The 27,581-nt window shown below is 40.0% G+C and overlaps 1 long non-coding RNA gene across 1 annotated transcript; it reads right to left on the bottom strand.

Annotated features, from left to right (window-relative positions):
• Positions 1-37: 37 nt before the first annotated feature.
• Positions 38-24,722, bottom strand: LOC141379054 (uncharacterized). Its single transcript, XR_015516618.1, has 5 exons — positions 24,460-24,722; positions 24,206-24,273; positions 24,023-24,117; positions 23,000-23,077; positions 38-4,357 (listed from the first exon to the last, which is right to left on the bottom strand). It is a non-coding gene; the product is annotated as an uncharacterized LOC141379054 (long non-coding RNA).
• Positions 24,723-27,581: the final 2,859 nt, after the last annotated feature.

Genomic DNA, 27,581 nt, shown 5'->3' with positions numbered 1-27,581 from the left:
CATGTAAAAATGATTAGATGAAAGATTAGACATAGGGTGACACAGAAATGTAGTCCAGTTTATTTTTAAGATTGAGCATCCAACCTTTTTGACCTAAAAAAATCCAAGAAATAAAAGTAGTGCATGCAAAACATGGGAGGAACTTTAAATGTATTGCAAGCAGCAGCTCTGAGAGGTGAGATGATCTGATTCTTTCACTGACTTAAAAGAAGAAAATGTATTTGTATAAGCAAACATGTTGCTCATTATAAACACATAAAACTCCCCACATTAGTTAGTTACTGATTACTATTGTGACATTAATGCTCATACTGTACAATGAAAGACAGATAACACCAATTTATTGATATAAAAATCAAATAGTCATAATTAATCACCGCGCCCTTCATCCCCACCCCATACACACACACACACACACACACACGCACGCGCGCACACACACACACACACACACACACACATTGCTTTTCCAGGGGATCATCAAGATGTGTTCTGGCAAAACTGAGACAAGCCTTATGTCTTGAATCACCTTAGTCTTGTGTATTGGGTGTTTTGGATCATGATTTAGTGCAGTGTTTAAAACACTTGCGCTTCAGGACCCGACACTGTGTCAAAAAGTCAGTTACACCTAAGCCATACTTAAGTGGGGGTGGGGAGACCACTTTTCACTTTCTCACACAGGCTATGTGATTTTCGACTTTGTTTTGCTTTAATAATAAAAACTTTAATTGATCCCAAACACAGCCAGGAAACTCTCAACTGGCTTCAGAAGAAAAAAGCTGCTAGAATGACCCAGCCAATCACTCAAATTGAACCCAATAGAAAATAAGAGCTATAGCTCAGAGTTCATGAAAAAATACCCAAATAACTGTCAATATTTGGTTCATATGTATATACTGTATGTTTCACCAAAATATGTCAGTTTCATGTCAGCAGCACTTTTCGAAATGTATTTACCAGGAAAGATTGTAACATGTTCAATGCTTATTTTACTTGCTGTACATCAAGCATTGACAGGGCTATGGAGTGAAAAAAAATAAATAAATAAACAGATTCGTGTGAAATTGATTTTGGGCAACACTCTCTTTCCTATCCCTTGATTCTCCCTGTTTTGTCTATGTGCAAAGCAGAGTTTTGATTATCCACAAGGACAGTCTTTCAAAACACGACTGATTGACTACTTGGAACATGATTGTAAAGCTGAAAGGCATTTGCAATTTATGTAAACATGATTCACACCACTCTTTTTTTTTTTTGTACCAGAGTGACTCTTTTGGCAGAGCCACATACTGCTTTTCTCCTTCCCTCAGTTGTATCTTTATAGCCAATGTACATGAAATAATATAAAAAACTCGTATAGGGTTTATGCATGTACTTGTAATTTTTACAGGTTATGTAGAGCAAAATGATATGTACAAGATGTAACAATAGTTAAAAAAAAATCAGAAAATATCACAATGTAGATCAATGAAAAGTGTTTTGAGTAGATATAAAAATCCAACTTGGTTTAGATAAGGTTTAGCAGTTTCACAACACTCTATATGGATGTTCAATATATTCCAGAGTTAGTGACGTGGAGCATGTTAAGTCATGTTCATTTCTTCTTTAATGCAGATTGTGTGAAAGTTGTTTCATAAGGATGAACAGTGTGTGGAGTGAAAGTCATGGTGTGGTGTGGTGGTGATAGTGGTGAAGGAGTGAGGAGCAGGTACTTGTTCAACTACTTGTATCTGTGTGCAGATCTTAGACAGATGTATATGATGTCGAAACTCACCATTTGCTTATTTTCTCCTTAAATCCTGTAAGTTTGATTGGATTTAGTTTGGACTTTATGCTGCCAAATCATAACACAAGCAGGAGTCCTTACCTTATGTTGAAGGATATTGGTCTGACTAATACTGAATAGTTTTTGAACATATCCACAAAATGACCATTCTGTATGATAAAGTATACCACTGAAACTTGAGCCCAACACTTCCTGATTGAGTCATTCTCTTGCTGCTTTCCCTGCCTGAAGAGTTTCTAGCAGTGTAGGAAGAGGCAATACATTACTTAAACAAATTTGTCAGCTGAAAAATGACTGCACTGTCACTTTCGATGACTAGCTCACTATCGCATGCCTGGCATTAGCTGCAGTTCTTCCACACATTGGCCAGATGCATTAAAGTAGCATACAGCTGCTTAATTTCTAGTCAGTCCCTTCTCAGCAGAACAGGTACAGGCAGATTCAAAACAACACCCACTTCCAGTGACCAGGAACTGAGCTGTGCTGAGATATTTTTTTCTACATGGCACACTTACGGTATAGTTGTGAACCAGGTAAGTGCAATTGTGTGTTTTCCATCTGGTCAGAGTCTCACCATATTGGTCTGTAATGGAGTGGTCGAATTGCAAGAATCCAGAGTCACCATTAAAGCCTTTTCAAAGATACGCATGGTGCTTGTGAAGCATGATGTATGATGCAGCCAGTTTACCAGTCATGGACTTCAGGAGATAGCAGCTCAAGCTAATCAGCTGGGGCCTCATGTATCAACGCTGCGTACGCACAAAAACTTTGCGTACGCCAGGTTTCACGCTCAGAATCGCTCACGTTTGGATTTACTAACAATGAACTGAACGTGGGAATGTGCGCACCTTCACGGCAGCTTTCTGGCAGGCGTACGCACATTTTTTGTGCGTGTCTGTTTTATTTCCATTGGCGACTCCTAGAGGCAGTTGTGTTAAATTCCTCTCTACAAAGTGTCTGAGCCTTGCAATGGCAGCTGTATGAGACGGGTTCAGCAGGTATATAAGGTTTCCATACCATACATTTGACCAGCTAAACATTTAAGCACAATTTGCAGCAGTCGCCTGTTTTGCCAATGTAATCTGAGCGATCTACCGCACGCACATTGCTATAAAGACACTATCTGAACTGAAGATGAATTTGCATGTGTGAATCAGAAACATTTCCATTCAATAAATGTGCAAATAAAATATGATGCTTATTGATATGAACTTATTGATGATTCCTACTTGTCTTTCTCGTGATAAATAGTTGGCAAAATCTGATATGTAGCGGGGGAAAAACCAAGAAAGAGTTAATCAGACGCTGGATTCGAGCCGAATTCATGCTCGAACGTATCAATTCATGATCACATGCGTCTTACGAGCGCGCCACTGAGACTGTTTAGCGTTCTTCAACAGTTTACAGATATAAACCACACTATTTCTTTTTTTTTTAATTCACTCAGTGCGATATGTTCAGACCCGACTGAGTTAACCGCATCAGCTAAACTCTCCCACTCAATTTTTTTCTTTTGTTGTTAATTCCGGAGAACAAACTTGCAAATAACACCGCTTTTCTCCGGTCTACCTCCGAAAGCAGCACCTCCAATTCACATTCTGTTCAAAGTTTCTCTTTTTGCTTGCTTTTGCCATTGCTTTTTCGTTGGGTTTTTCCATTAGCATAGTCATTAGCATATTCATACGGGGGAGGAGGCAGGAAGGGGTTTTGTGCTCGTGCATGTTGCGCTCAGTTTCACGTTCATTCAGATGTACAAAAGAATATGCGTGAGATTCGGCGTACGCAGTGTTTCATACATCTGAAATTTTTTCTGCGTACGCACATTTACAGCTTTGTGCGTACGCAATGTTTTAGTAAGATTTCCACGCAAGTCTTCGTACATGAGGCCCCTGGTCTGGGGGCCACTGCTTGCCACTGGCCACAAGGTGCTCTCCTTTATTGAAAGTCTAGGTCAGGGATGGACAAACTTGGGTAAGGAGGGCTACTGTTCAACAGAGTTTTGCTCCAACACTAATCAACACCTGAAAACTCTATTTGGAAATGTCTTTAAGATCACTAGAAAGCTATAGCAGATGTGTTTGATTAGGGTTGGAACTCAACTCTGCAGGACACCAACAAGACTGCGCATCCTCATTCTAGGTTAACCGTTCAGAATTGCATTTTAATTTACCCTTCAGCATCTTGTGCAAACAATGCTCTATTGACTGTACCAGTTCGACTAGAGTGGTAGGATTCAGCAGAAACAATTAATCACTACTCACTACTAGAATCACTTCTCAGCAACATGGGCAGCAGTTAGCAGTTGGGTCTCCAAAGGACAACCAGTTTTGTTTGAGGCACATTAACCTTGTTGCTCTCAATTGAAAGCATCATAACCAACATTTTGCAGAAGCTGGAGGTGCCATCACAAGGAGTTCGAGAAGGGGTGCCCGAGCAGTGGCTTTTCACAGACTCTCAACCATCTGTTTAGTTATCTATAGCCTTGCCAAAAAGTGCTTTGCAAACTGCTGCTGGTGAGTGATGATATCTTTCATGGCCGCTGTCCTCTGTCCGGAGAGAGTAGTTTGTCTTCTGCAATAGAATGCAACAAATATCAGCAGGTGTTTGTCCACATTCTCCACCAGTTGTGGTGTGGTCAGTGATTACATGAGACACAACAGTACAAATTTCCTGCAGGGTGATTTATTGAAATGTGCAACAGTGTAAATACCTTTAATGTGGAGACAAGTGGTATTGTTTGAGTCCATGACTTATGAAAGTCATTGCATATGTGCTTGGAGAATAGTCCATGCATCCAGGGAACGAGGTGCAAATCATTAGCCACTTGTATGTGCGGAACAAGGGCAAACGTTGGTCACATTTGCTTGTTTTTTTTTCCTCCTTAAATCCCATAGTTTGGGATAGATTTAAGTGCTGACAGTCAGCACATGTTCTTGAGTAATTAGATTAAGGGATTGTCTACATTGTAATGCTGAACTAGCACTAGGCAGCTTGCCACAATTGGCAAATAATAAAAGTCATATAATAAATTGCAATAATTGTGGAACATATATAACACAAATGCATCACAATAGTAGTAGAATGCTAGTTAAGTTCTTGATTCGATGAAAAACAATAATACAATAAATCATATTTAAATTGAAATATTATTATGTTTCGTTTCAAGATATTGTAAAAATGTCGCACAAGTTATTATTTTCCTGTTATGTATTTTATAAAGCGCTATAGAAATAACAGTGACTTGACTTGACTTGACAATATGCACTTTTAAAGAGGATCCTATGAAGGGCAACCTAACCAACCCCAGCCAAGCAAGCCAAATGGCAAAAGCTCCAAAAAGCCCAAACTCCATTAACTGAAGGAAATTGGGAAAAGCAGACAAAACAGGTTCAGTTGGAGACTTTTTTTCCTGGCCATGAGCATGAGCCTTTGTCAGAAAAGTTGCAGGTGCAAGTAGGGAAAGTGAGTGTTCCCAGCATCACTGAGGTCTTTGCAGATAAATAGTCTTGTAGGTTTTACTTATCAGTGTCCTTTCTGACCATGAGGACTGCATTGAGGTCATCCTAAGTGCCCAACAACCATCTGGTCTGGATATGGAAAGAATCCAAGTAACTATGTCGACCTTGGATAATAGCATTCATTTTACTTGCATTCATTTTACTGTCATTTTGAGATGTGTTCCAAGTTCTGTTTGCTGTGATTAATGCAGCCTATTAGTCTACTCATATAAAGAGATATGCCTTTAACAGCCAATCAAATAAGTTGTCCAATCTCACAAGATAGCTGTTACTTCTCTGTTGAAAATTGGGAGATTATTTTTTAAATTACATAAATGTAGATGTTATTACAAGGCAAAAACTAAAGGGATACAGTTCACCAACAACTATCCTTTGACAATTTACTTACCTGTCACCTTTTTTCTAACTTTAGTAATTTTTCTAACTAACTAATTTTAGAAGCATGATCAAGACAGTATGCAGCACATCACCCGCAATGCAGATCATCATTTAGGACTGTTTCTCATATACCAGAGGACATGAAAGGTTCAGTAGAGCAATTGCACTAAATTAATGGTTATTATCACAGTGTGAAGAATAGATACTGTTCTTCTTTAACTGTTTGACATGTACAATCACAACAATGATATTAGAGAGTTCAGTGCATCATGTGATCAGCTACCTAACTTAAATCTTTTTACCACAATGGCTTGTGCCGTGCCATATAAAGTGACACACTGTGCTGGTTATAAATACCAATTTATCATTATTTTCAAACAAGTAATACTTATTTTAGGTTTCAGATTTTTTTGCACATTACATCATAATAACATTAATAGTTTGTAGAAACACACTCTGATGTCTATGAAGATGGCTGTAAATATTTTACACACAATCTGTCAATGTGCGTTATTCACGTAAGATACATACTGTCTAGGTAACTAAAACATTTACTCTATTCCTGTCCAAGTTAAACAGCTACTTACTTTTATGTAAATCAGGAGAAGTTGATAAAAACAAGTTGTAAATCCAGCAGCTCTGCTCCCTCCACTAACAAGCATTTTTGGGTGAGTGAAAGCAGAAACTACCTTCTTTTCTGTCACCCAGCCCTGTGCAGCGCCGCTTTACAAACGCATTGGAAAAAACTGTAAATACAAAATGTGTTCTCTGTCCTCAAACAAATGTTTATGTTTTTATATGATGTGGTACATATTTAATATATATATATATTTTAAATGTAGAGCTTTATTAGTGAAAAGCTGCTGAGCGCAACAAAATACAGTGTGTCATTTGTTTGTGTTGGTGGTCTTAATTTTATTGCTCTCATGATGATGCGATTGTATGCTTTATCTACCTAATTCCCACTGAACTGGGTAGGTTGTGTGACGTTTGACTCGGGGGACGTTCTTAGGGTGGGATTTGCATGACGCGCTTAAAGCTACTAGACCGACAGTAGAAACGTGACAAAACGCAATCCTCCCGGGCGTTTGGCCTGGCCTGGCCTGGCCCAATAAAAGCCGTGACTCACACTGGCTCGACAGTGAAAATGCGGCACAATGAACTAATGCCATGACTGCGTTGCTGCTGCACCAAGTCACCTGTCAATTTGGTGTTCCATCCCTCAAAACCTCTGATACTTGAACCCATTCACCTAGGCGAAGGACTCTCATTCTACAGTTGTACACTTGAAGTGTACGTTTCTCCATACATGTAGGGGACAGTGGGCTTTTCTGTTTTCTCATTCCACAAAGAAAAAGTGAAACTTAAGATGGACACATACAAACTGCTACAAAAACTAACAAAATTACAGCCAGCGTCTTTGTGTTCCCCTTCGGGTGGGAAACTCCAATGCTATAGGTGGATTTGATCTATTAAAATCCACGTATGGGAGGATTCGGTTCAGAAGCTCTGAAAGAGCTGTCTGAAAGAGTATTGAATGGGCCAATGAAAGCCAATGAATTGGCAGCGTAGGCTTGCGCAGGTGTGCTTCATTGCCAATTATCCCAGCATATAAGCACAAGTGGAGCGAGCAAACGCCATCCTTTTTGCTTCAGAGACTTTCTGATCGAGTCGATGAGGGTTCCTCTTGCTGTGATCCAGCGATTCCGAGCGAACGAGAGCATTCTCCCGGTCCACAGTGTGTACATGCAGCGGCAGACGGTCGAGCTGGGTTTCTCCCTTGCCTGGCGTTCTTTGGGTCCGGTCCTCCAGAGCGGTGCGTATAAAGTTGCAAACTTCACAAAGAGAGCAACACAGTCGTGCACCACATCCTTTTCAGGATAGCGCTCTGACTGTGCGTTTCTGGATGCGGTGGTTTTCTGTCCTCGGATGATGGGCACGGGCACTGCGTTACATGCTCCAGCATGTTAATGCGCTGCTCGCGGGCAGTTCATGTCGTCATTGCGATGCCATGACTGTTGCGCAGTAAAGATTGCGGCTAGCCTTTGCAAAAGTGCAAACCACCCCAGTTGTCTCCTGCTCTGCAGCGGGCACTCGGGCAGATCTAAGGGTTTCAGCGAGAGATAATCTGTCACCCACGGGCCCGCGGACCTCCCACTCCATCCAAGTCTAACAGATGGTAGCCCTTACGCTCGATGATACCGGAGACCAGACGTCCACTGCGGCATCGGAGGGTGGGCTTTCATTGTCCGATGATGATCTAGACCCGCTCGCCCCCTGCGGGCAGGTGAGCGCTGTCAAAACGGATCCTAAAACGGACATGTTATCCGTGCTTCCGTGAGTTGGAGATGGTTTATCCCCCAGCTCCGCGGCCGGACCGACTAGAGGGGCGTCCCCTTCTTCCCGGAGGTGCACAGTAGACTCACGCGGACTTGAAGGGCACTTTTTTCTGCTCGTGCTGCGTGTCCATCCAACCTGACCACTCTTGACGGTGGAGCGGCCAAGGGGTATGTGGAGATTCCTCAGGTTGAGTGCGCGATGACGGTCAATCCGCGCGGCGCCTCTTCTTGGCAGGGTCCGCCTCGTCTCCCATCCAAAGCCAGTAAGTTATCTGCCTCCCTCTGAGCTAGAGCTTACAAGGCTGCGGGCCAGGCTGCTGGCCAGGCTGCTTCCGCCTTGCATGCGATAGCCACCTAGCAGCGCTACCAAGTGCAGACGCTGGCTGAGCTGCACGAGGGTGGGTCCAACCCAGGCTTATGAGCTTCGCACCGCAGCCGACTAAGCTCTTCGGACTACTAAGTTCGCTGCGTGTGCGTTGGGGAGGACGATGTCCACATTAGTGGTCCAGGAGCGCCACCTCTGACTAAAACTTGGTTGATATGCGCAAAGTTGACAAAGTCCACTTTCTTGACTCCCCCATATCCCAAGCTGGCCTGTTTGGCGACACCGTCTGCGAATTCACCCAGGAATTCGAAGCAGTGAGAGTGCAGTCTGATGGGTGATGTCTCCTTTGGCGGGACCCCAAGCCCGCTCCGCCCGCCGTACCATCCATATCTGCTCCTCGCCGAAGGCGCCCACCTACGAGAGCTGCACCGCCCCCGCACACGCTTCTGGCGAAGCGGGCGCGTCGAGCACCTCGGAAGCAGGCAGCCCCCTGCCCAGAACGCCGCAAAGTCCGGAAACGGACCTCGAAGCGCCCCTGGGACAGGTCATCTGGAGAAGAGGGAACTTGCTCTTTCCCCGCTGGAGGGCAGGGCCCCATTTCCAATGGCACTTTTTACTGCCATGAAAACATCTATGAAAGAGCACTTTTCCACTTCCCCGGATGTGAAAGCCCGAAATCTGCAAGTCTGAGATACTGTGCTCTCTAGCTCGCAGGTTCAGTGCGCTCCGCCAGTGGCTCACAAGCGCTGGGGGGACGGTTTCTTTTCCCCCAACCCTCGAGCCCCCTCTCTGGAGTCAGGGGTACGGAGCCAAAGTGAATCGCTCTCCTCCAGCTCTTCCGCGGGACCCTCGTGCTTCCCGGATCAGCACACCCACTCCGCGCTGCCTCACTGCTGGTACGTCAGCAATTTTAGCGATGACTCCATTAACGAGGGCTCTGCCTGCCTGATTAGCGCGGGCCAGCCCCTCGCGGTGGGTCATACGCACAATCAGACTTGGTTACGCGATTCATTTCGCGAAGTGGCCCCCCAAGTTCACGGGCGTGTATTTCACCAGGGTCCACCCCCTGTCTGCCCCTGTCTTTTGAGAGGAGATTGCTGTCCTCCTGGCGAAGGATGCAATCGAGCCGCTCCCTCCAGCCGAGATGGAGAGCGGGTTTCACAGCCCGCACTTCATCTTGCTTAAAAGAGCAGTGGGTCACAGTCAATCCCAGATCTGCATGTTTTGAGCCGTTGGCTGCACAAGCTGCCGTTCAGAATGCTCACGCAGAAGCGCATCCTCCGGTGCGTTAATCCTCTGGGTTGGTCTGCAGCATTAGACCTGATGGACGCATATTTCCATGTCTCCGCTCTTCCTCGCCACCGCCAGTTTCTGGTCGAGCGTGGCAATACAAGGTCCTCCCCTTCGGGCTCTCTCTGTCTCTGGGGTGCCTTAGCGCCCCTTCGGCTCGCGGGCATCCGCATACTTAATTATCTCGACGACTGGTTGATTTAGCCCACTCGCAGGAGCAATTGACTATGCACAGAGACAAGGTGCTCCGGCACCTCTGCCTGTTGGGGTTGCAGGTCAACCGAGAAAAGAGCAAACTCGCCCCTGTGCAGAGGATCTCTTTTCTCGGGATGGAGCTGGACTCCGTCACCATGGTAGCGCCCCTCTCCGGAGAGTGCGCTCGCTTGTTGGTGAACTGTCTGAGGGAGCTCGACAGCAAAATAGTGGTCCCACTGAAATACTTTAGAGGCTTCTGGGGCATATGGCATTCGCTGCGGCCGTCACGCCGCTCGGATTGCTCCATATGAGACCACCTCAGCACTGGCTTCACGATCGAGTCCCAAGACGCGCATGGCATGTGGGCACACACTGAGTCTCTGTCACTGGGCTGTGTCGCCGCACCCTCAGCCCTTGGAACGACCCCTCATTCCTGCAGGACGGCGTGCCTCTGGGACAGGCGTCCAGTCATTTTGTTGTCTTAACAGATGCTTCCAACATGGGCTGGAGAGCCGTGTGTCGCGGGCATGCAGCTGCGGCCTATGGAAAGGTGCCCAGCTGCATTGGCATATCAATCACCTAGAGCTGTTGGCAGTGTTCCTTGCTCTTCACCGCTTTTCTCCGGTGTTGGAACAGCAACACGTGCTGGTCAGGACGGACAGTACGGCGGCGGCAGCGTATATCAACTGCATGGGGGGTATGCGCTCTGGCCACATGTCTCAGCTCGTCCGCCGTCTGCTCCTCTGGAGTCACCCACGGCTGAAGTTGCTGCGCGCCATTCACATCCCAGGTATGCTCAACCGTGCAGCCGATGTGCTCTCATGGCAGCAAATACACTCTGGAGAATGGAGACTCCACCGCGAGTCTGTCCAGCTGATATGGGCGCGTTTGCTGTTTGCTTCCCCCAAGAATGCTCATTGCCAGTTGTTCCTTTCCCTGACCGAGGGCTCTCTCGGCACAGATGCACTGGCCCACAGCTGGCCTCGGGGCATACGCAAGTATGTGTTTCTCCCAGTGTGCCTGCTCGCACAGTTATTGTGCAAGATCAGGGAGGACGAGGAGCAGGTTCTGCTAGTTGCGCCCCTCTGGCCCAACCGGAACTGGATATCAAAGCTCTCCCTCCTCGTGACGGCCCTCCCCTGGCGGATCCCTTTGAGAGAGGACCTACTCTCTCAGGGACAGGGCACCGCCTGGCACCCTCGCCCCGATCTCTGGAACCTCCACGTGTGGACCCTACCGTCTGCGGTGGTTGATACCATCATTCAGGCTAGAGCCCCCTCCACGAGGCGCGCCTACGCCCTGAAGTGGAGTCTATTCACTGAATGGTGTATCTCTCGCAGAGAAGACCCCACGAACCTGCCAGATCAGTGTAGTGCTCTCTTTCCTTCAAGAGAAACTGGAGAGCAGGCTGTCGCCCTCCACTCTCAAGGTTTACTTTTCTGCCATCTCCGCTTATCATGACGCAGTAGTTGGCGGCACCGTGGGAAAGCACAACCTCATCATCCGGTTCCTCAGAGGCGCCAGGCGAATTAATCCAACTCGCCCCCCTCTCATCCACTCTTAAGATCTCAACCTCATCCTCACGAGCTTGCGTACAGATCCCTTTGAGCCACTCGAATCAGTACCCTTAATATTTCTGTCCCTGAAGACAGCTCTGCCTGTCGCATTGGCCTTCATTAAGTGGGTCGGGGACCTGGAGGCATTTTTGGTCAGTGACTCGTGCCTGGAATTCGGGCCGGATTATTCTCACATTATCCTGAGACCCCGTCCGGGTTATGTGCCCAAGGTTCCTACCACTCCCTTCAGAGACCAGGTAGTAAACCTGCAAGCACTGCCCCCGGAAGAGGCAGACCCAGCCCTTTCCTTACTCTGTCCAGTTCGCGCTCTGCACATCTGTGTGGACCGTACTCAGTACTTTAGATCATCTGAGCAGCTCTTTGTCTGTTATGGCGGTCGGCAGCAGGGAAGTGCCGTATCCAAACAAATATTATCCCACTGGATTGTGGAGGCCATTTCAATTGCTTATTTGAGCAGAGATGAGCCGTGTCCCCCGGGAGTGCGTGCGCACTCCACTCAGAGCGTTGCATGCTCTTGGGCGCGTGCACGCGGTGCCTCTCTAACAGACATCTGTAGAGCTGCGGGCTGGGCGACACCCAACACATTTGCTAGGTTTTACAATCTGGGAGTGGAGCCGGTTTTCTCAAGGGTATTAGGTAACCCTTTGGTGATTGAGAAAACAACTCGGTAGGGTGTTGTAACACGCTTGCGGTGCCATTTTTGCCTAACACAGAGAGATGTGTACCTTCTTATCTGTCAGTAAGTTCAGGTGAGCCCTGCAGATTCCTCCATGGCCCCCAGCACTGACTCAGCGGAGGAGTCACTTGCTGGCCCACTACGTTGTAGGTCTGCCCACTGGTCAGCCCGTGTTTTGGGTATAGGTGCCTGCTATGCATGATCCCCACTAGGCGATCCCATATACCTATTCCGCCATGGTTTAGTCCCCATTTTGGGTGGACCCGTGTCTTCCCTATACGCTAACCACCTTCTTATGCGCACTCCCCCTTTTTAGAGCTAGTCCATATGTATTGCCATCTTGTTTCCCCCATTGGGTGCGGATGGTCTCCGCAGCGTCCTCCCTATCGGAATGGCACGCTTCCCAACGTACTGTCATAATTCCTAGAATTATCTAGACGCTAGCGACTCCCAAAAAATATAGCCAATCCGTAAAACTTCCTTTGAAGTGGGATAGGTTAAGGCCAGGGACATGTTGGAGGACCACCCCTCCCATCATGTGGGTGCGTCACGCTTGCTTGACTATCCTCTCATCGGAGGCGTTGGTAAGGTGCAGTCATTATGGCGTTTTCCATAGTTCTCCCATACGTGAATTTTCCTAGATCAAATCCACCTCTAGCATTGGAGTTCCCTACCCGAAAGGGAACATTCGAGGTTACAGAAGTAACCCTTTGTTCCCCGAGGAGGGAAACGGAAATGCTATATTCCATTGCCATAATGACTGTCCCTTAGCTGTTAGCAAGTCTCTTCAGCTTAAAAGGATGGCGTTTGCTCGCTCCACGTGTGCTTATATGCTGGGATAATTGGCAATGAAGCACATCTGCGCAAGCCTACGCTGCCAATTCATTGGCTTTCATTGGCCCGTTCAATTCTCTTTCAGACAAGAGACTTCTGAACCAAATTCTCCCATATGTGGATTTTCCTAGATCAAATCCACCTATAGCATTGCCGTTCCCCTCCTCGGGGAACGAAGGGTTACTTCTTTAACCTCGAACCTTCTCCCTTGAATTTAATAATTTACTTTTTGTTGTTGTTGTTGTTTTTGTTGTTGTTGTTGTTGTTTTTACTTCAGACTCCTCCTTAACTCCTTGATCATAAATACTGAATCTGGCCAACTAACTTCAACATTAACACGGTGAAAGGTGAGGTACAAAACACACCAGACAAACTAACATTTGTATATTTTTATGCCATATGTTTAGATAGATAGTTATAACATTATTTAGTTTTATTAATTCAAGAAAACACGCTTGATGTAACTATAGCTGCAGCTGAAAGAGAAAAGCAAACCTAATTGCAACCTAATGGAAATGCTAAATACTTTCACTGTAATTATGCAGATAAGTTTGATGAGAAGACTTAAGCCACACCAGCAAGGTTCTGGCACACCTTGTCCAATTTTATTTCTGTTATGGGTTATGGAGAGTGTCTAGTCAGGAGGGTGCAGTGCAATTGGTCCTGACACAACTGACCTTCTATAGGACCTACTTGATTGATAATTCCTGTGTGAGGAGGCAGGGACTGTCAGAAACACTGATCTGTGACAAGCTAAACCCTAAGTTAACAAGGCAGTTGGGTGGCTCAAGGAAGTGTTGCTGTCACTCAAAAACTACAATGAAATAACAAATAGTTCCTGTTACATTTTAAGCTGTTTGATCTAGGAGGAAACATCAGATGTGCTCTGTGTCATAATTAAATATTCAGTCCAGACAGAAATGAAATACTAATTAAAATGTCACTCAGCAAGCAGCAATTAATTAAAATCACTTAATGTCTGAGAGATAAGAATTCATTATTCATTTACTATTTACAGTATCAGCCAAATGTTTGGAATAATTAAGTATCCTCTTATTTTAATCAGGGTTGCACACACAGACACACAGACACACACACACACACACACACACATATATATATATATATATATATATATATATATATATATATATATATATATATATATATATATATATATATATACAGTTGAAGTCAGAATTATTAGCCCCTCTAAATTATTAACACCCCTGTTAAATTTTTATTCCACAATTTCTGTTTAGCTGAGAGAAGATTATTTTAACACATTTCTAAACATAATAGTTTTAATAACTCATTTCTAATAACTGATTTATTTTATCTTTGCCATGATGACAGTAAATAATGTTTGACTAGATATTTTCAAGACACTTCTATACAGCTTAAAGTGACATTTAAAGGCTTAACTAGGTTGATTAGGTTAACTAGGCAGGTAAGGGTAATTAGGCAAGTTATTGTATAACAATGGTTTGTTCTGTAGACTATCGAAAAAATATATAGCCTTAAGGGGCTAATAATTTTGTCTTCAAAATGGCATTTAAAATATTTAAAACTTCATATTCTAGCCAAAATAAAACAAATAAGGAATATTTTCCATAAGAAAAAATATTATTAGACATACTGTAAAAATTTCCTTGCTCTGATAAACATCATTTGGGAAATATTTAAAAAAAATAAATAAATCAAAGGGGGCTAATAATTCTGACTTCAACTGTATATATAGTACTGCTGTCAAAAGTTAGCCCGTTAACGCATGGTATTAATTTGAAATATTTAACGCTTTTTAAAAAAATTAATGCAATTAGCGCAGTTGCAATTTTTTATTTCCTGTTGTGTCCAAAGTGTGTTTAACATGAAAAGAAATATGGATAAGACCAAGGACGCACTTTAAGAAGGAAAGGTTGAGTATAAAACAATTAATGTCGCATCACCAGGCTATCCAGCATTTTCTCCAGAATTTCATGCAATTTCAGGTGTTTTATTTTATATCTTTAGACTTCAACTGCAGTTCAGCAGTTCACTTTTATTCAGCAACATATTATTCATGCCCCGTGAAAATTATTAAAATAAAAATAAATGATTTTAAGATAAAAATATGAAGGACTGCTGGAAGAGTGTTGTTTTAATGGAATTTGATACTGCATGGTAAACAAAGAAAAACCTCTGCATTTCATGACTTGGGTCAGCCTTTAAGGTAATCAAAAATCGCTGCTTACAGACTCTTAACCAGTATTATCTTAATCATAAAAGCGGAATATTTATGTCCATTTAAATGTACTCAGTGAAAGTGCCAGATGATGTCACAAGCTGTCAAAGACAGCCCATTCCTCTCCCTTTAAGTTGATTCCATGCACCCTCAAATGTTTAGTTAAATTTGACGTGTTTCAGTCATACTTTAGAATGCTTAGTTTAGGCAAATTTGTAAAACACGATCATGCATGTTAATGAATCTTAAGGGAGTCGCTCACCGCGCAAGTTGTGTGTGTCTATGTATTTGTGCGTGTGTGCGTTTCCTAGCAACAAAAGCAAACTCCTAACATTGCTGATGGTGTCTGTATCCCTCAAAGCTGTTTAGAATGAAATGTTTAGAGATGGCATGACCAAAGTGCTTCTTACGTACTTGTCGCAGCATCAGTGGGCTCGAAATTAGGCACCGAAATTCATATGCTTATTTAATAATTCTGCTGGAGACTCTCAGGTCACATGCTTTAAAAGAAAAGGGCCACATTGTCCCCTGATGATGTCAATAGACTGGACTGTCTTAACAACTCTTAACAATTTTCCAATTTCCATATTTGCAGTGCCTGTGTTTTGGATTTTGTTTTGTAGTCCAGTTAGAATCCAACATGAAAATCACTTTTGTATGTTATTGGCATTGATTGTTTTGAAATTCAAATGGCACTAACATGCCTGTGTTTTTATTTCTGTAATAAATATGGCTTTTTACAATTAATCATGATTAATTACAAAAGAGTGTGATTAATAAGTACATTTTTTGACAGCCCTAATATATATATATATATATATATATATATATATATATATATATATATATATATATATATATATATATATATATATATATATATGTGTGTGTGTGTGTGTGTGTGTGTGTGTGTGTGTGTGTGTGTGTGTGTGTTTGTGTGTGTGTGTGTCTGTGTGACTGGCAAAGCAGGAACGCGGTATATATCACAACTTATAAGAACATTGTCATTTCCTACACCTCACTCAATTCCATGCATCCTTAATGTTAATTTAGTTATCACCCCAGTTATTGGCATTAATTAGTGTTTGTTGAGCAGACATTTATAATTATTTCTAAGGATCATGTGACACTTTAATAACAGTTGCGTTAGCTTTGCATCAAAGACATAAATAATATTTTCATATATTTTAAACTAGAAAATTGTAGTCCTCAATGTCAGTTTTAACCTAAACAGTTAGCAGAAGTAGAGCTTCTGGAAAAAAAAAAAAAAAAATCTTAATTTAAATTAAATTAATGACATGTTACCCTTGATGAGCATTTGTCTAACAGAAATACGTTAACCCAGTGATGATAATTTGATATTTTATGCATAAATCCCATATTTTAATGTCTTGCGATATCATTCTGAAATGTGAGAAAATATTAATAATAAAACAATTAGCCATACATACCAGTCGCATGTGGCATCTAAAAACAGTTACCGAACAGAAAACTGCATACAACATAGAAATCTTTGAAACATAAACCCTGGTAACACAAGTGTCATAGAGAGACATTGCTGCAGGCAAGGTCTGATGAGTCAACAATGGCCTCAACTGAATCCCCTTGACAATAAAAATGAATCAGACAAGCTTCCATCAAATGAAAACCTTATCCTATGAATTAAACAAAATATATATATATATATTTTTTTTTTACAAATATTAATTGATGTGAAACTGACAAAGAAGCAACAATGTGCAAACGTCCTACTCTTACTGCAAGAATTTTTCCCCTGAATGAACTGTGTGAATAATCCTGTCTCTTTAAAGCTGTCAAGAAGCATCAAATCTCAGTGCACCCGGCGGTCCAGTGGAGGTTAACAAGGTTTTTTACGCTTTTTCATTTCAGATCCCTCATATATCCTACCTCTGGCTCAGTGTTTCTGTTTTAGGTTTGCATGTGTCATTTCTTTATTCAAGAGAAAACAGTGGTTAGGTTACTTTGCGTTTTTATTAGATTCACTGTAGTGGTTACGATATGCTTTTCACATTTTGCATATATTTTTAGAACTTTTTATTCCAAATATTTAAATATTCGCTTTCAAATTAGTATATAAAAACAATGCATACAATTTTTATAGACTGTTTACTTTAAAATATTAAGCAAATTATTATTTTCACTTACATTAAACAATATTGATTTGGCTTCGGACGTTTATCTGTAGCCACTCCTGATAAAAATAATTTATTAAATCAAATGAAACAAACTATTTAGCTATTTTGAGAGTTTTTATATATATATTTTTTATTTGTTTGTTTCCTTTTTTGTGAGATCGATATGAATGAATATCATTTTCATAAATACTGATGTAATTTTTACCTTGAGGGAAAAAAATGACCCTTGCCTAATTTACCTATCCATATGGACTAAGAGGCAGGTAAGAGATTCAGAGGTTCTTATGTCTGTACCACACATTCATTTTATATGGTTTACCTAACCAGGCAATATTTGTTTTAAATGTATTGATATGAAATGTGGTGGCAAAGCGTCTTGACTATTAGGATGCTTGCCTCACATGATTAATCTGTCCAAATTTGGACAGATATACAGCGAGGAGGCTCCAAGGTGGCAGGGTGCATGATGAGTGGTTTCTTGGTAAGTGATGTATTTAAAGATATTATTCCAGCTTAGTTTTTTTTTATTTTAATTTATTTTATTGAGCCAAATTATTTAACTGCATAACAGGAGACCGTAGTTATCAATTAAAGACATGGCTGTTAACCCCCCTCAACAACCCACAAACTGACCAAGAGCACAGATACAATGATGCCCATTCTCGCACTCAGGCCGTACTCACACTAGGTACAGTTGCCTCGAACCGGGCCAAAGCACGCTTGTGCCCCCTCCTGTCTCCCCCTACGGCCCGCACTCACACCACAAATGGGCCTCGGCACGATTTCGTCATCGCTGCTGCCCTGTTCAGTGAGAAGCGCTGTCACTCAGCAGTAGAGATTTCTCTAGTTATATCGTTTCAGTCGTTTATTATGCAGTGACATGCAGTCAAATATTTCGCCAAACAGTCCTTAGGGATGTGGTGACACACAGTCAAATATTTCGCCGAACAGATCCGCCACTTTTAACGCTCAAAAACAATCATAAGCTCTCGTGCTGCAGGAATGAGGAGGTTTGCTGAAGCCGCTCAGCTGTCGTGTTGAGAGGAGTTCTCGTCTTTAATAAACTACGGCAGTTTGCGTTTACTGATTAGTAAGAATGATTAATAAATTCATATGAAACAGCCCCTTAAAAGTCACGTCTCGCTTTCAGTTTCGGGCTTTGGCGCGTTTTGCACTCACACACAACCTGCACCTTTACATCGGACCATTACTTTTTTAATTTACTCTCAGTGCGATGATCTGCCCCCACTGCTTTAACTGCGTCAGCTAAACTCTCCCAATCTATTTTTTTTTTTTTGTTATTAATTCCAGAGGACAGACTTGCAAATAACTCCAGTCTACGTCCAATAGGAGCACCTCCAATTCTCATTCTGTGAAGTTTCTCTACTTTCGTTTGCCATTGCATTTTGTTCAGTTTTGGCAAAGTGGAGTCATTACCCTATTTATACGGGGGAGGAGGCAGGGAGGGGTTTTGCGCTCATGCAGGTGTGCTAAATTTCACATTAATTCAAATGTACAAAGAGAATATGCTTGGATTTATGCGTAAGATTTTTTAACTGCGTAACCACATTTACAGCTTTGTCCGTACGCAATGTTTTAGTATTATCCAACGCAAGAGAAACATATCTCACCTTTTAACAAATGTGAAAGCAAAACCAACCATTCATATAAATCTATACATTTATTATGTAATGTAATGTGTAATTAGTAACAAACAGTAAAATTATTGTTCTCTATAAACAATATAAACTAATTTAAGATCAAGACTATAAAATAAGGCACAGCTACCAATAGGGGGAGGCAATAATAATGTAATTAACCAAAATGCGAAGAAAAAAGTAGAGGGTTTTTTTTTTTTTTTTTGGTGTTCTGTTTAGAATGTATTTTGTGTTCAAGGTTGACAAACAGTAATCTGAGTTGAAAAAACATATTCTCAGGAACACTTTAGGAAACGAAATACCTCAAGCAGGTTAAGGTTAATTAACCAAGAGTTCAGGGTTAATAGGAAAGTAACTTAAACTGGCTTTCTGGAATAGAGTTATGCTTCAAAGTTTGATGTGATGTGTGTTTAGAAGCTGGAAAAAGGCTGGCTGATTATGACCTTCATTATCTCATACAAAATTCCACAAAGCTCAAACAATCACAACCGCTCATACAATACCTCAATCTACTAGAGCACCTTTGGTATGTGGTGGCAAAGGAGATTCACTAATGTGTAATATGAGTGTAAACCTGACAAATATGGAGCAAATGTGTGATTCCATCATGCTAGTATGAATCTGTAAGGAATGTTTCCGCCATCTTGTTGATTCTAATGTATGCATTTCCGAACCCAATATTAGCAAGATTTTGCATGTTCTCCATGTGTTTGTGTGGGTTTTCTCCGGGTTCTCTAGTTTCCCCCACAAGTCCAAACACATGTGCTATAAGTGAACTGGGTAAGCTAAATTGTCCATAGTGTGTGTGAATGAGTGTGTATGGATGTTTCACAGTGATGGATTGCAGCTGGAAGGGCATACGCTGTGTAAAAAAATATGCTGGATAAGTTGCGCGGTACATTCTGCTGTGGTGACCACAGATTAATATTAAAGGGACTAAGACAAAAAGAAAATAAATGAACATTCAATATATATTTATACATACAACAGTTCTGTCTGGTTCTTGAATCTGGGTCTTGGCTGATAGCCGTACTATATTCTGCAAAAACTGCTGTACAGCCTCCTCACTCTTTTGTATTACTCCACCCACATATACAGCGACCAATATACAGCCATATTGCACTTCTACTCATGTGATATTGCTCATATATCGTGGCTTGTGGCTTTCCTGCAGTACTTTAGAACACTGGTATATTATGTAATATATTAGACCAATACACGTCACACTTAGTAATTTAACCATGCCATCTAATTGCAGGAGGACAAGCATCATTAGCAGAGACAGCAACAGTCAGACATTCCCTAAATTGTAACTCATGCTGCGCCTCATTAACTTACAGGTCATGATTGCCATCCACGTTTAGTTCTGCTTTCTCTGGTTGAATAACAATGTCAGTTGCAGTCTGGCACTGCAGGTTTATCTGGGAAGCATGCATTTTTTGTAAGTGCTTCAAAGAAGATAAAACTCTATCTGGTTTCCAGATTGCCAAATGACCTTTCAGTGGACTTAACTCTTCAAAGTATTCAAAGCATTTTCTATACACAAGTATTGATATCTAAGGCATTTTTAAATTCTCTTGTGTGTTTACCTGAAAAACAAATCTAACGATTAATAAAAAAAAAAAAAAAATTAATTAAAAAATTAATGCGTTTCATATTCATTCTGAATTCCACAAAATCCATTCTTTTTTAAGTTTGACTAAAGGTAGAGATAATGACGAATAACAATAAGGATAACCTTTCATTCGTCGTGGCATTTAATTCAAGCTGTTGTTTAGTGATCTGGCTTTAAATCTTGAAGGTCAGTGGCTACACATGAACTGTATTCTGTGACCTTACAGGAAACACAAGTTGCTCTTGTTTAAGTCATGCAGTCTCAGTGGTCAAAACAAACATTTCTGAAGCCTTACCTGAAAGCTGAATTTTCTATTACAGTAAAAATTATTTTATCAGTGGGTAGTTGAATAGCCTGTGATACATTTGATATGTTTAAACCATTTTAAAGGCTATTTTATGGTCTCTAAATATTTTTTGCCAAACAAAACTTAACTACCCCAATGCAACAGACACCAGGGAATTCATCAAATGCCTTTTTGATAAAACAAGGTACCTTCATTGAAAGATGCACATATGTTTGCGTGTGTGTGCTTGAGATTTTGAGATGATCTGTTGCAAAGATATAATGAAATATATTATTTTAAAAATATATTTTCCTCTTTGCTGAAGTAAACTGATTTGATTAAAAAGACTTGCCCACATGATGACCATTTTACCAATCTGATCCCATTTTGCCCTGTTTGGTTTATCCACCTTTAAACTAAAAAAATTACATATACAATGCTTGCGGAAAAAGAGAATATATATATATATATATATATATATATATATATATATATATATATATATATATATATATATATATATATATATATATATATAAATAATCAAACACAGAGAGTCTAAAACCCTTTTGTATTAGGAACTAGTTTCTTCCGCCATGCAGTCACACCTGCAGCTGACGTCAGAACAGCAGAAGCCAATTTTGCAGAAGCAGAAGAACATTCAGAAGAAAATTTTGTTGTCTAACAACAGTAATATTTGTCAAACTGTAGCATCTCTGCTTGTTGCTTGCTGTATGTGACAGAACTGCTGTTTAAATATAAATATAAATATACATATATATATATATATATATATATATATATATATATATATATATATATATATATATATATATATATATATATATATATAATTTATTTATTTATTTTTTTCACCAGTGGATGTGGCACTCTCTTCTGTCAGACCCGAGTCGGAGATATTTTAAAGTCACTACATGTCTTTTATTGACCCAGTTTTAGAAACAGGTGATACAAATGCTACCGGGCAGGGCTGTGATTGTGATTTGACTTGACTTTTTAATCAAGTCTTTTTGGGTCAAGCAAGAAGTAATCTGACTATATTATGTTGCGTTGCACTGCTTGGTTATACACCATTCATGATATTATCTGTCAAACAAACCCACAGGCGCAGATTAGAGCTGGTTGATATGCAGGTGTATTTGTTTTTCTAGTGCACGAGTTCTCTGACCCTAAAGATCAACTTTTCCTGTAACCCTACTGTATTTAAACTATATATATATTTTATCTAGATTAATCTAGATTAAATTCAGGATTAATTTAGATTAATCTGTTTCCAAAATGCATCACAAACTGCTTGAGAAACTGTTCTACTATGATAATTGGTGATGAAAATAAATTATGTTCAACAAGATGTACTTGTGTTTACTAACTGCTTATTCAGTTAAGCATGAATTTTTAACTGTAGGCCTACATAAGCTTGAAACAGCGATTTTTGATTACTAAAAAATAGTGGTAACGCTATTGCACATATTAGTAGTTTGAAAACTTGATTTTTTTAGCAAAAGACACTAAAATGAATCATGTTAAAATTACTACATTTTTTGAGTATTAGATGAGTGTTTTAGTATTATTAGTGGAATATGCTTTTATAATTTAAGCAAATCCACAACTATTTACTCATATTTATTTTTTTTTACCAAAAAACAATTAAAAGAATCATGTGAATATTCTTAGGTGTTTTTAAGTGATAGATTATGATTTTAATATTATTAGTAAAATGTGCTTTTATAATTTATAAACCACCTTTTAGTCATTTACTCTATTAATAAAAATTACTCATTAATATAATGTAATATTTATTTAAAATTGACATTAATGTTAAGCACTGAAAAAAATCCTTTATCCATGTCATGGAAAAAAAAAAATTCTGTCAACTTTCTTTTGTAGGAATAGTCACATTTTATACAAACTCTGACAGAATTGCACAACATATAAAACCAGTATAAAAGCTGTATCTCAAAATATTAGCAACACAATCAGTCAATGATGTGAAAATTCCCCAAAAGTTTGTAACAGTGAATTTGTGTCAGTTAAGTTTGTTTTCGGGTGATTTTAATTTAGGGAACATGTGTATAAATCTAGTTAAGCAATTCCAGATTTTCCAAACTGGCCATGACTTACTCATCGTCCAAGACAATGCAGAAGTCCACATGGTTGGTGATCCCTCTGGCAGACAGCAATTTTCTCTGCATTACCACACTATAAAATAAACATTAAGATTATTTTATGAAATTATGCAATTTTAAATTTAAAATGTTTAAGGTTTACTAAAACACATTAAGGAAACACATTAAGGAAATAAACCATTTCTTTGTATCTCTGTAAACAGTAATTCTTCAAAGTGTTTGAGTAGACATTGCTGATTTACACTATAACACTAGTATTTTGACTGATAATGGACAGGGTGTTTACAAAATGTATACTATTGTACTGTTGTAAAAAAATAAATGAGTGAAGTAGAGAGAACCCAGTCCAGGAGACTCGAAACAAGCAGAATTCCTTTATTGAGACGTGTTGGTTAATCTGCAGTCATTCAACGCCTTTTAGAATGTCCATGTGTCTGCAGGAGCCTGGTAGAGGTCCGCAGTCTGCAAGTTTTATCACGAGTCTGAATTAAGCCAAAGATGTCCTGTCTATATTGTCCTGTTAGGAGGAGGGGATATAGCTAAACAAAGCATGCAAATTCAGTATTGGAGTCAGCATAGCATAGGTGTTTAAAACTGGCGCAGCTAAAGACCACACAAGTTAATCAACAAAGGGTTTCTGTAGCATAAAAGCAACACCCGAAGACAAAGACAGAGTCGTTTAAAGCATTTGCATCACTTTGTCTTAGCCTGTAGTCAGAAAGACAAAGATTAAATGTCCATCCTAGCTGGGATGTTAATGAAATGATATAATTAAAAACCAAAGAGTATAACTTTTCAGTTATACATAGGTTATTGTTCACTTGGAATTAGATGATAGAAATTTATATTTCCCCAGTACAAAGAAATAAGTTTATAAAAACAAACCATATTTATATAAGCAATAGTGCATTCAACAATGTAGAGTTTGTGTTATATTTTCGTTTTGTGTAAAACTGCAAAAATATAAAATGCTGTTTTATGAAAACTAAAAGTATCTGAAACAGTTTGAGACACTTACATTGCACTCCTGGATGAGCTCTTCCTCTTTTTCATACAAATACACCAGCAACAGAGGACGACATCTTTCATCTCCTACCTGATTTAATGCAAGGTCTGATGCAACAAAAGTGTAGAAATTAGTAATATTACCTAATAAAATAATAATACACAACGAACATGAACAAAATAAAAATAAAAATACCTGCTGCATGGCACCCATAAACTGCTCCTCTTTTGTGGGAAAATATATATAAAAAATTCTTCATTAACCTAAAAAAATAAGGAAACAAATATTAGTATTTATATACAGTATTATATAGAAACACAGTTAATTACATTACATCATCAATGCTGTAAAAGGAACCTTATGAAATGGAAAAACACTAACTGTGCATAAACCCCATTGATTAAAGTATGATAATTTACAGTTTACAAATATTATTTGAATTTGCTCACATGGATAATTGCATATAAATCAGATGATGTCATCACGCTGCTGTGCCATGAGCCAATCTTTGCATTGCTGATCATGCTTTCAAGCATTGATAGATCTGTCCTTCACAACACATGCAGCAACCTTAGATCAGTTCATCCAGACATTTTAATCTTATTTGCAAATTAGCCAGAGATCAGTTATCAAGTTTAAAAGATCCAGGATTTGTCCAATCATCTTAGATCAGGGGTGTCCAAACACGATCCTGGAGGGCCAGAGTCCTTCTGATTTTAGCTCCTACTTGTTTCAGCACACCTGCAAGCAGGCCCAGATTGGCTAATCGGGAGGACCGGGATAATTCTCAGTGGGCCGGTCCGTTCTTTGGCCTCAAGGGCTGGTGTCCCAAGCTGCTTGCACTCTCAGCAGTCACACTTTTTAAATTTATTTATTTGACCATAGCCTCACTCGTTTTATTCATTATTTTGCAGTAGCTCTGCTCTTTTTATTCATTATTTTGCCGTAGTTCCCCTTTTTTCATTTATCATTTTGCCGCAGCTCCGCTCTTTTTATTTATTTTCTCGCAACCCTATGAGCAAAATGCAGCCTGCAGGTTAGTGATGACATAGTTATCATTCGACCTCCAGCAGCGGCGCCCTGCTCATCTGCAAAATAATTTAAGAGATACGCGAGAGATGAAAAATTGCTAATAAAAGTTTATGTACCGACGGTTTATTTGTTCTGTAGATCTTCTGCAGCAGCAGCCTCTTGCCCAGTTTGCTGCTAACGGTGATGAGCCAGGCCCTGTAACGTTACCAAGCACCAGTCAAGATCCCATCACACTAGAATGGGCAGGTAGAATTGTCATTAAGTGAATATAAGAATTAAAATAACTAATATTAATGAATATTAAACCTGCTCAAGGAAAATCAGATTAATAAATCTGACATAACTTGATCATAAATCTAAAAAGGAGAGAAAAAAATTAAGCCATCAATAGAAAGTAATACTGTGTAATACAAGAGTCTTGTAGATAACAGTGCAATACTTTGTGTGTTCGAGGTTGACCGGGTTAGAGGAAGATATTACCAAATGCACCGGCATAACTGCGCCAATGTGGTCCAGTGGTCAGCACGTTGTGTTATGATGGCGTTGCCCCAAGTTTGAACCTCACCTATGTAGTTTTATTTATATATTTTTTATTTTTAGTGTGAAGACTTATAATACTGTTTGGGTTACTTATATAAGTGTACATATTTTGATTTTATGTTTTTGTGTGACCACTGTTACAAAGGACTGGATATCTATAAAAAAATTTTGCACAGAATATATATTCAGATATTGCAGGAAAGGACATTGTGATTTTAAAGAATAGTGTTGGAGATTTAGCTACCATTTAATGCTCTCATATTTATGAAAAACATTAGAAGTTCTAAAGCTGTTGTGTCCTTGAAAAAGATGCGATAGTGTCATTAGAAACTGAATTGGAAATGACGTTATTTTAATATAGTCAGTCATGAACTTAGGTGGGCTGTTCTAAGGCTTAAAACTCCAGGGCTGAAAAGGAGTCCCACTCCGGCCCTGCCTGCAAGGAAGTTTCTAGTATAACTAGTAAGAGACTGATTAGCTGGTTCATGTGTTTGATTAGGGTTGGAGCTAAACTCTTCAGGAAACTGGTCCTCCAGGACCAAGTTTGGACACCGATGTATTAGATCATTTAAGAGAGGTACAAAGAACAGACCACTGAATGCATGAAATGCCCAGTAGTTGGGTACCCAACAATACCCAGCAGAAGTTTACATAGTTTAAATGCTTTTATTAACTAATTAAACCAACACCAGCTGTCAACTTGAGGTCATTATAGACAGTGTTGACAATTTCAGTGGCTCTATTAAGGCTTTGTAAGATAGCTAAAATTGCGCTGTTGCCTCCTGTCTCGAAAATGTCTTCGTAATGATGATTCATTTGATTCCTTTAACTTCAAAATGCAATCGATTATCTTCTTCTTGTGGAATGGGTTCCAATTACACATCATCGTTACTGTCATCATCAGCCGGGGTCTGAAACAGCATGCATCCAGAAACACCTTTTATATCCCATAATTGGATGCTCGTTAACCATAACATCCACGGTTTCAGCAGCATGTTCCCTCACCTAATTTTTTGCTATTTTTTCTCACCCACGTTTGCAATAGGATTCACATCAGGGTTGACAGTCTCATACATCATCCTCCTCTCATCTTTCTCTGTAGACTCTACTTTTTATGATTGCACTAAAAACTCTTGGAGCTCCAATAAACAGAAATGAGCCATGAATAACTGAGAACAACAGAAGAACAGATTTAGACTTGGGAGTTCATGGCTTAGAAAATGTTTCTATAAGCATCTGTGTGTCTTGTAGAGAGTGCTGTTATTTCATGTTAACCTTTCTAGGTTTAGACTGTACAGTATGTGACCACCACCAACCTGATTTCACAAAGTAGTACATGCTCCTGGATTAACATCTATGTTGACGATGGAACAACATTCCCATAAGCCAATCAGAATTAAGGGATATATTTACATTTATGTTAAGTTTAGGCTTACAGTTAGGTGTATGCACTTCTACATGATTGTTATCCAACTATTATTACCCTCTAATTTGGAGAATAATTTACAGTTATGGTTGGGTTTAGGGGTAGGTTGTAGGCATTTTCCAACAAAAATTATGTTACAGGATCATCATAGATGTTAATCCAGGATCACATCGTACTTGGCAAAATCATGTTGTGAATTGACCACCAGATTAAATGTAATTATTCTAATCAAAATGATGAACTCTTAAGGAGAATAATTGTAACTGCCTTTTCTAAAGCTTCCACAGAAATGAAAATCTGGATATTTCTAGGCATAGCTGAATAATAAGTGTTCATTACATGGAAATGACTGACAGTGAACTTTTAAGCAGCATTGTTTCCTCTTTCTCAGGTGCAAAATGCCAGTAAAACACATGCCAGTTGGAAGAAAACGCCAACAAAAATTTTGTAATTTAACAATTTGTACTACCATTGCGGTCAACATGACCACATACATTTCAGTGTCTGTTATTTTCCCTTGTGTTTGAATATGTGTGTCTCTGTTACCTAGCAACTTCCTGCAAACGTAAACAT

Source organism: Danio rerio, chromosome 19, assembly GCF_052040795.2.
Source record: "Danio rerio strain M-AB ecotype USA chromosome 19, GRCz13ab, whole genome shotgun sequence".
Lineage (NCBI taxonomy): Eukaryota > Metazoa > Chordata > Actinopteri > Cypriniformes > Danionidae > Danio > Danio rerio.
The sequence above is the reverse complement of the archived record's forward strand: the minus strand, read 5'-3'. Positions and strand labels throughout refer to the sequence as shown.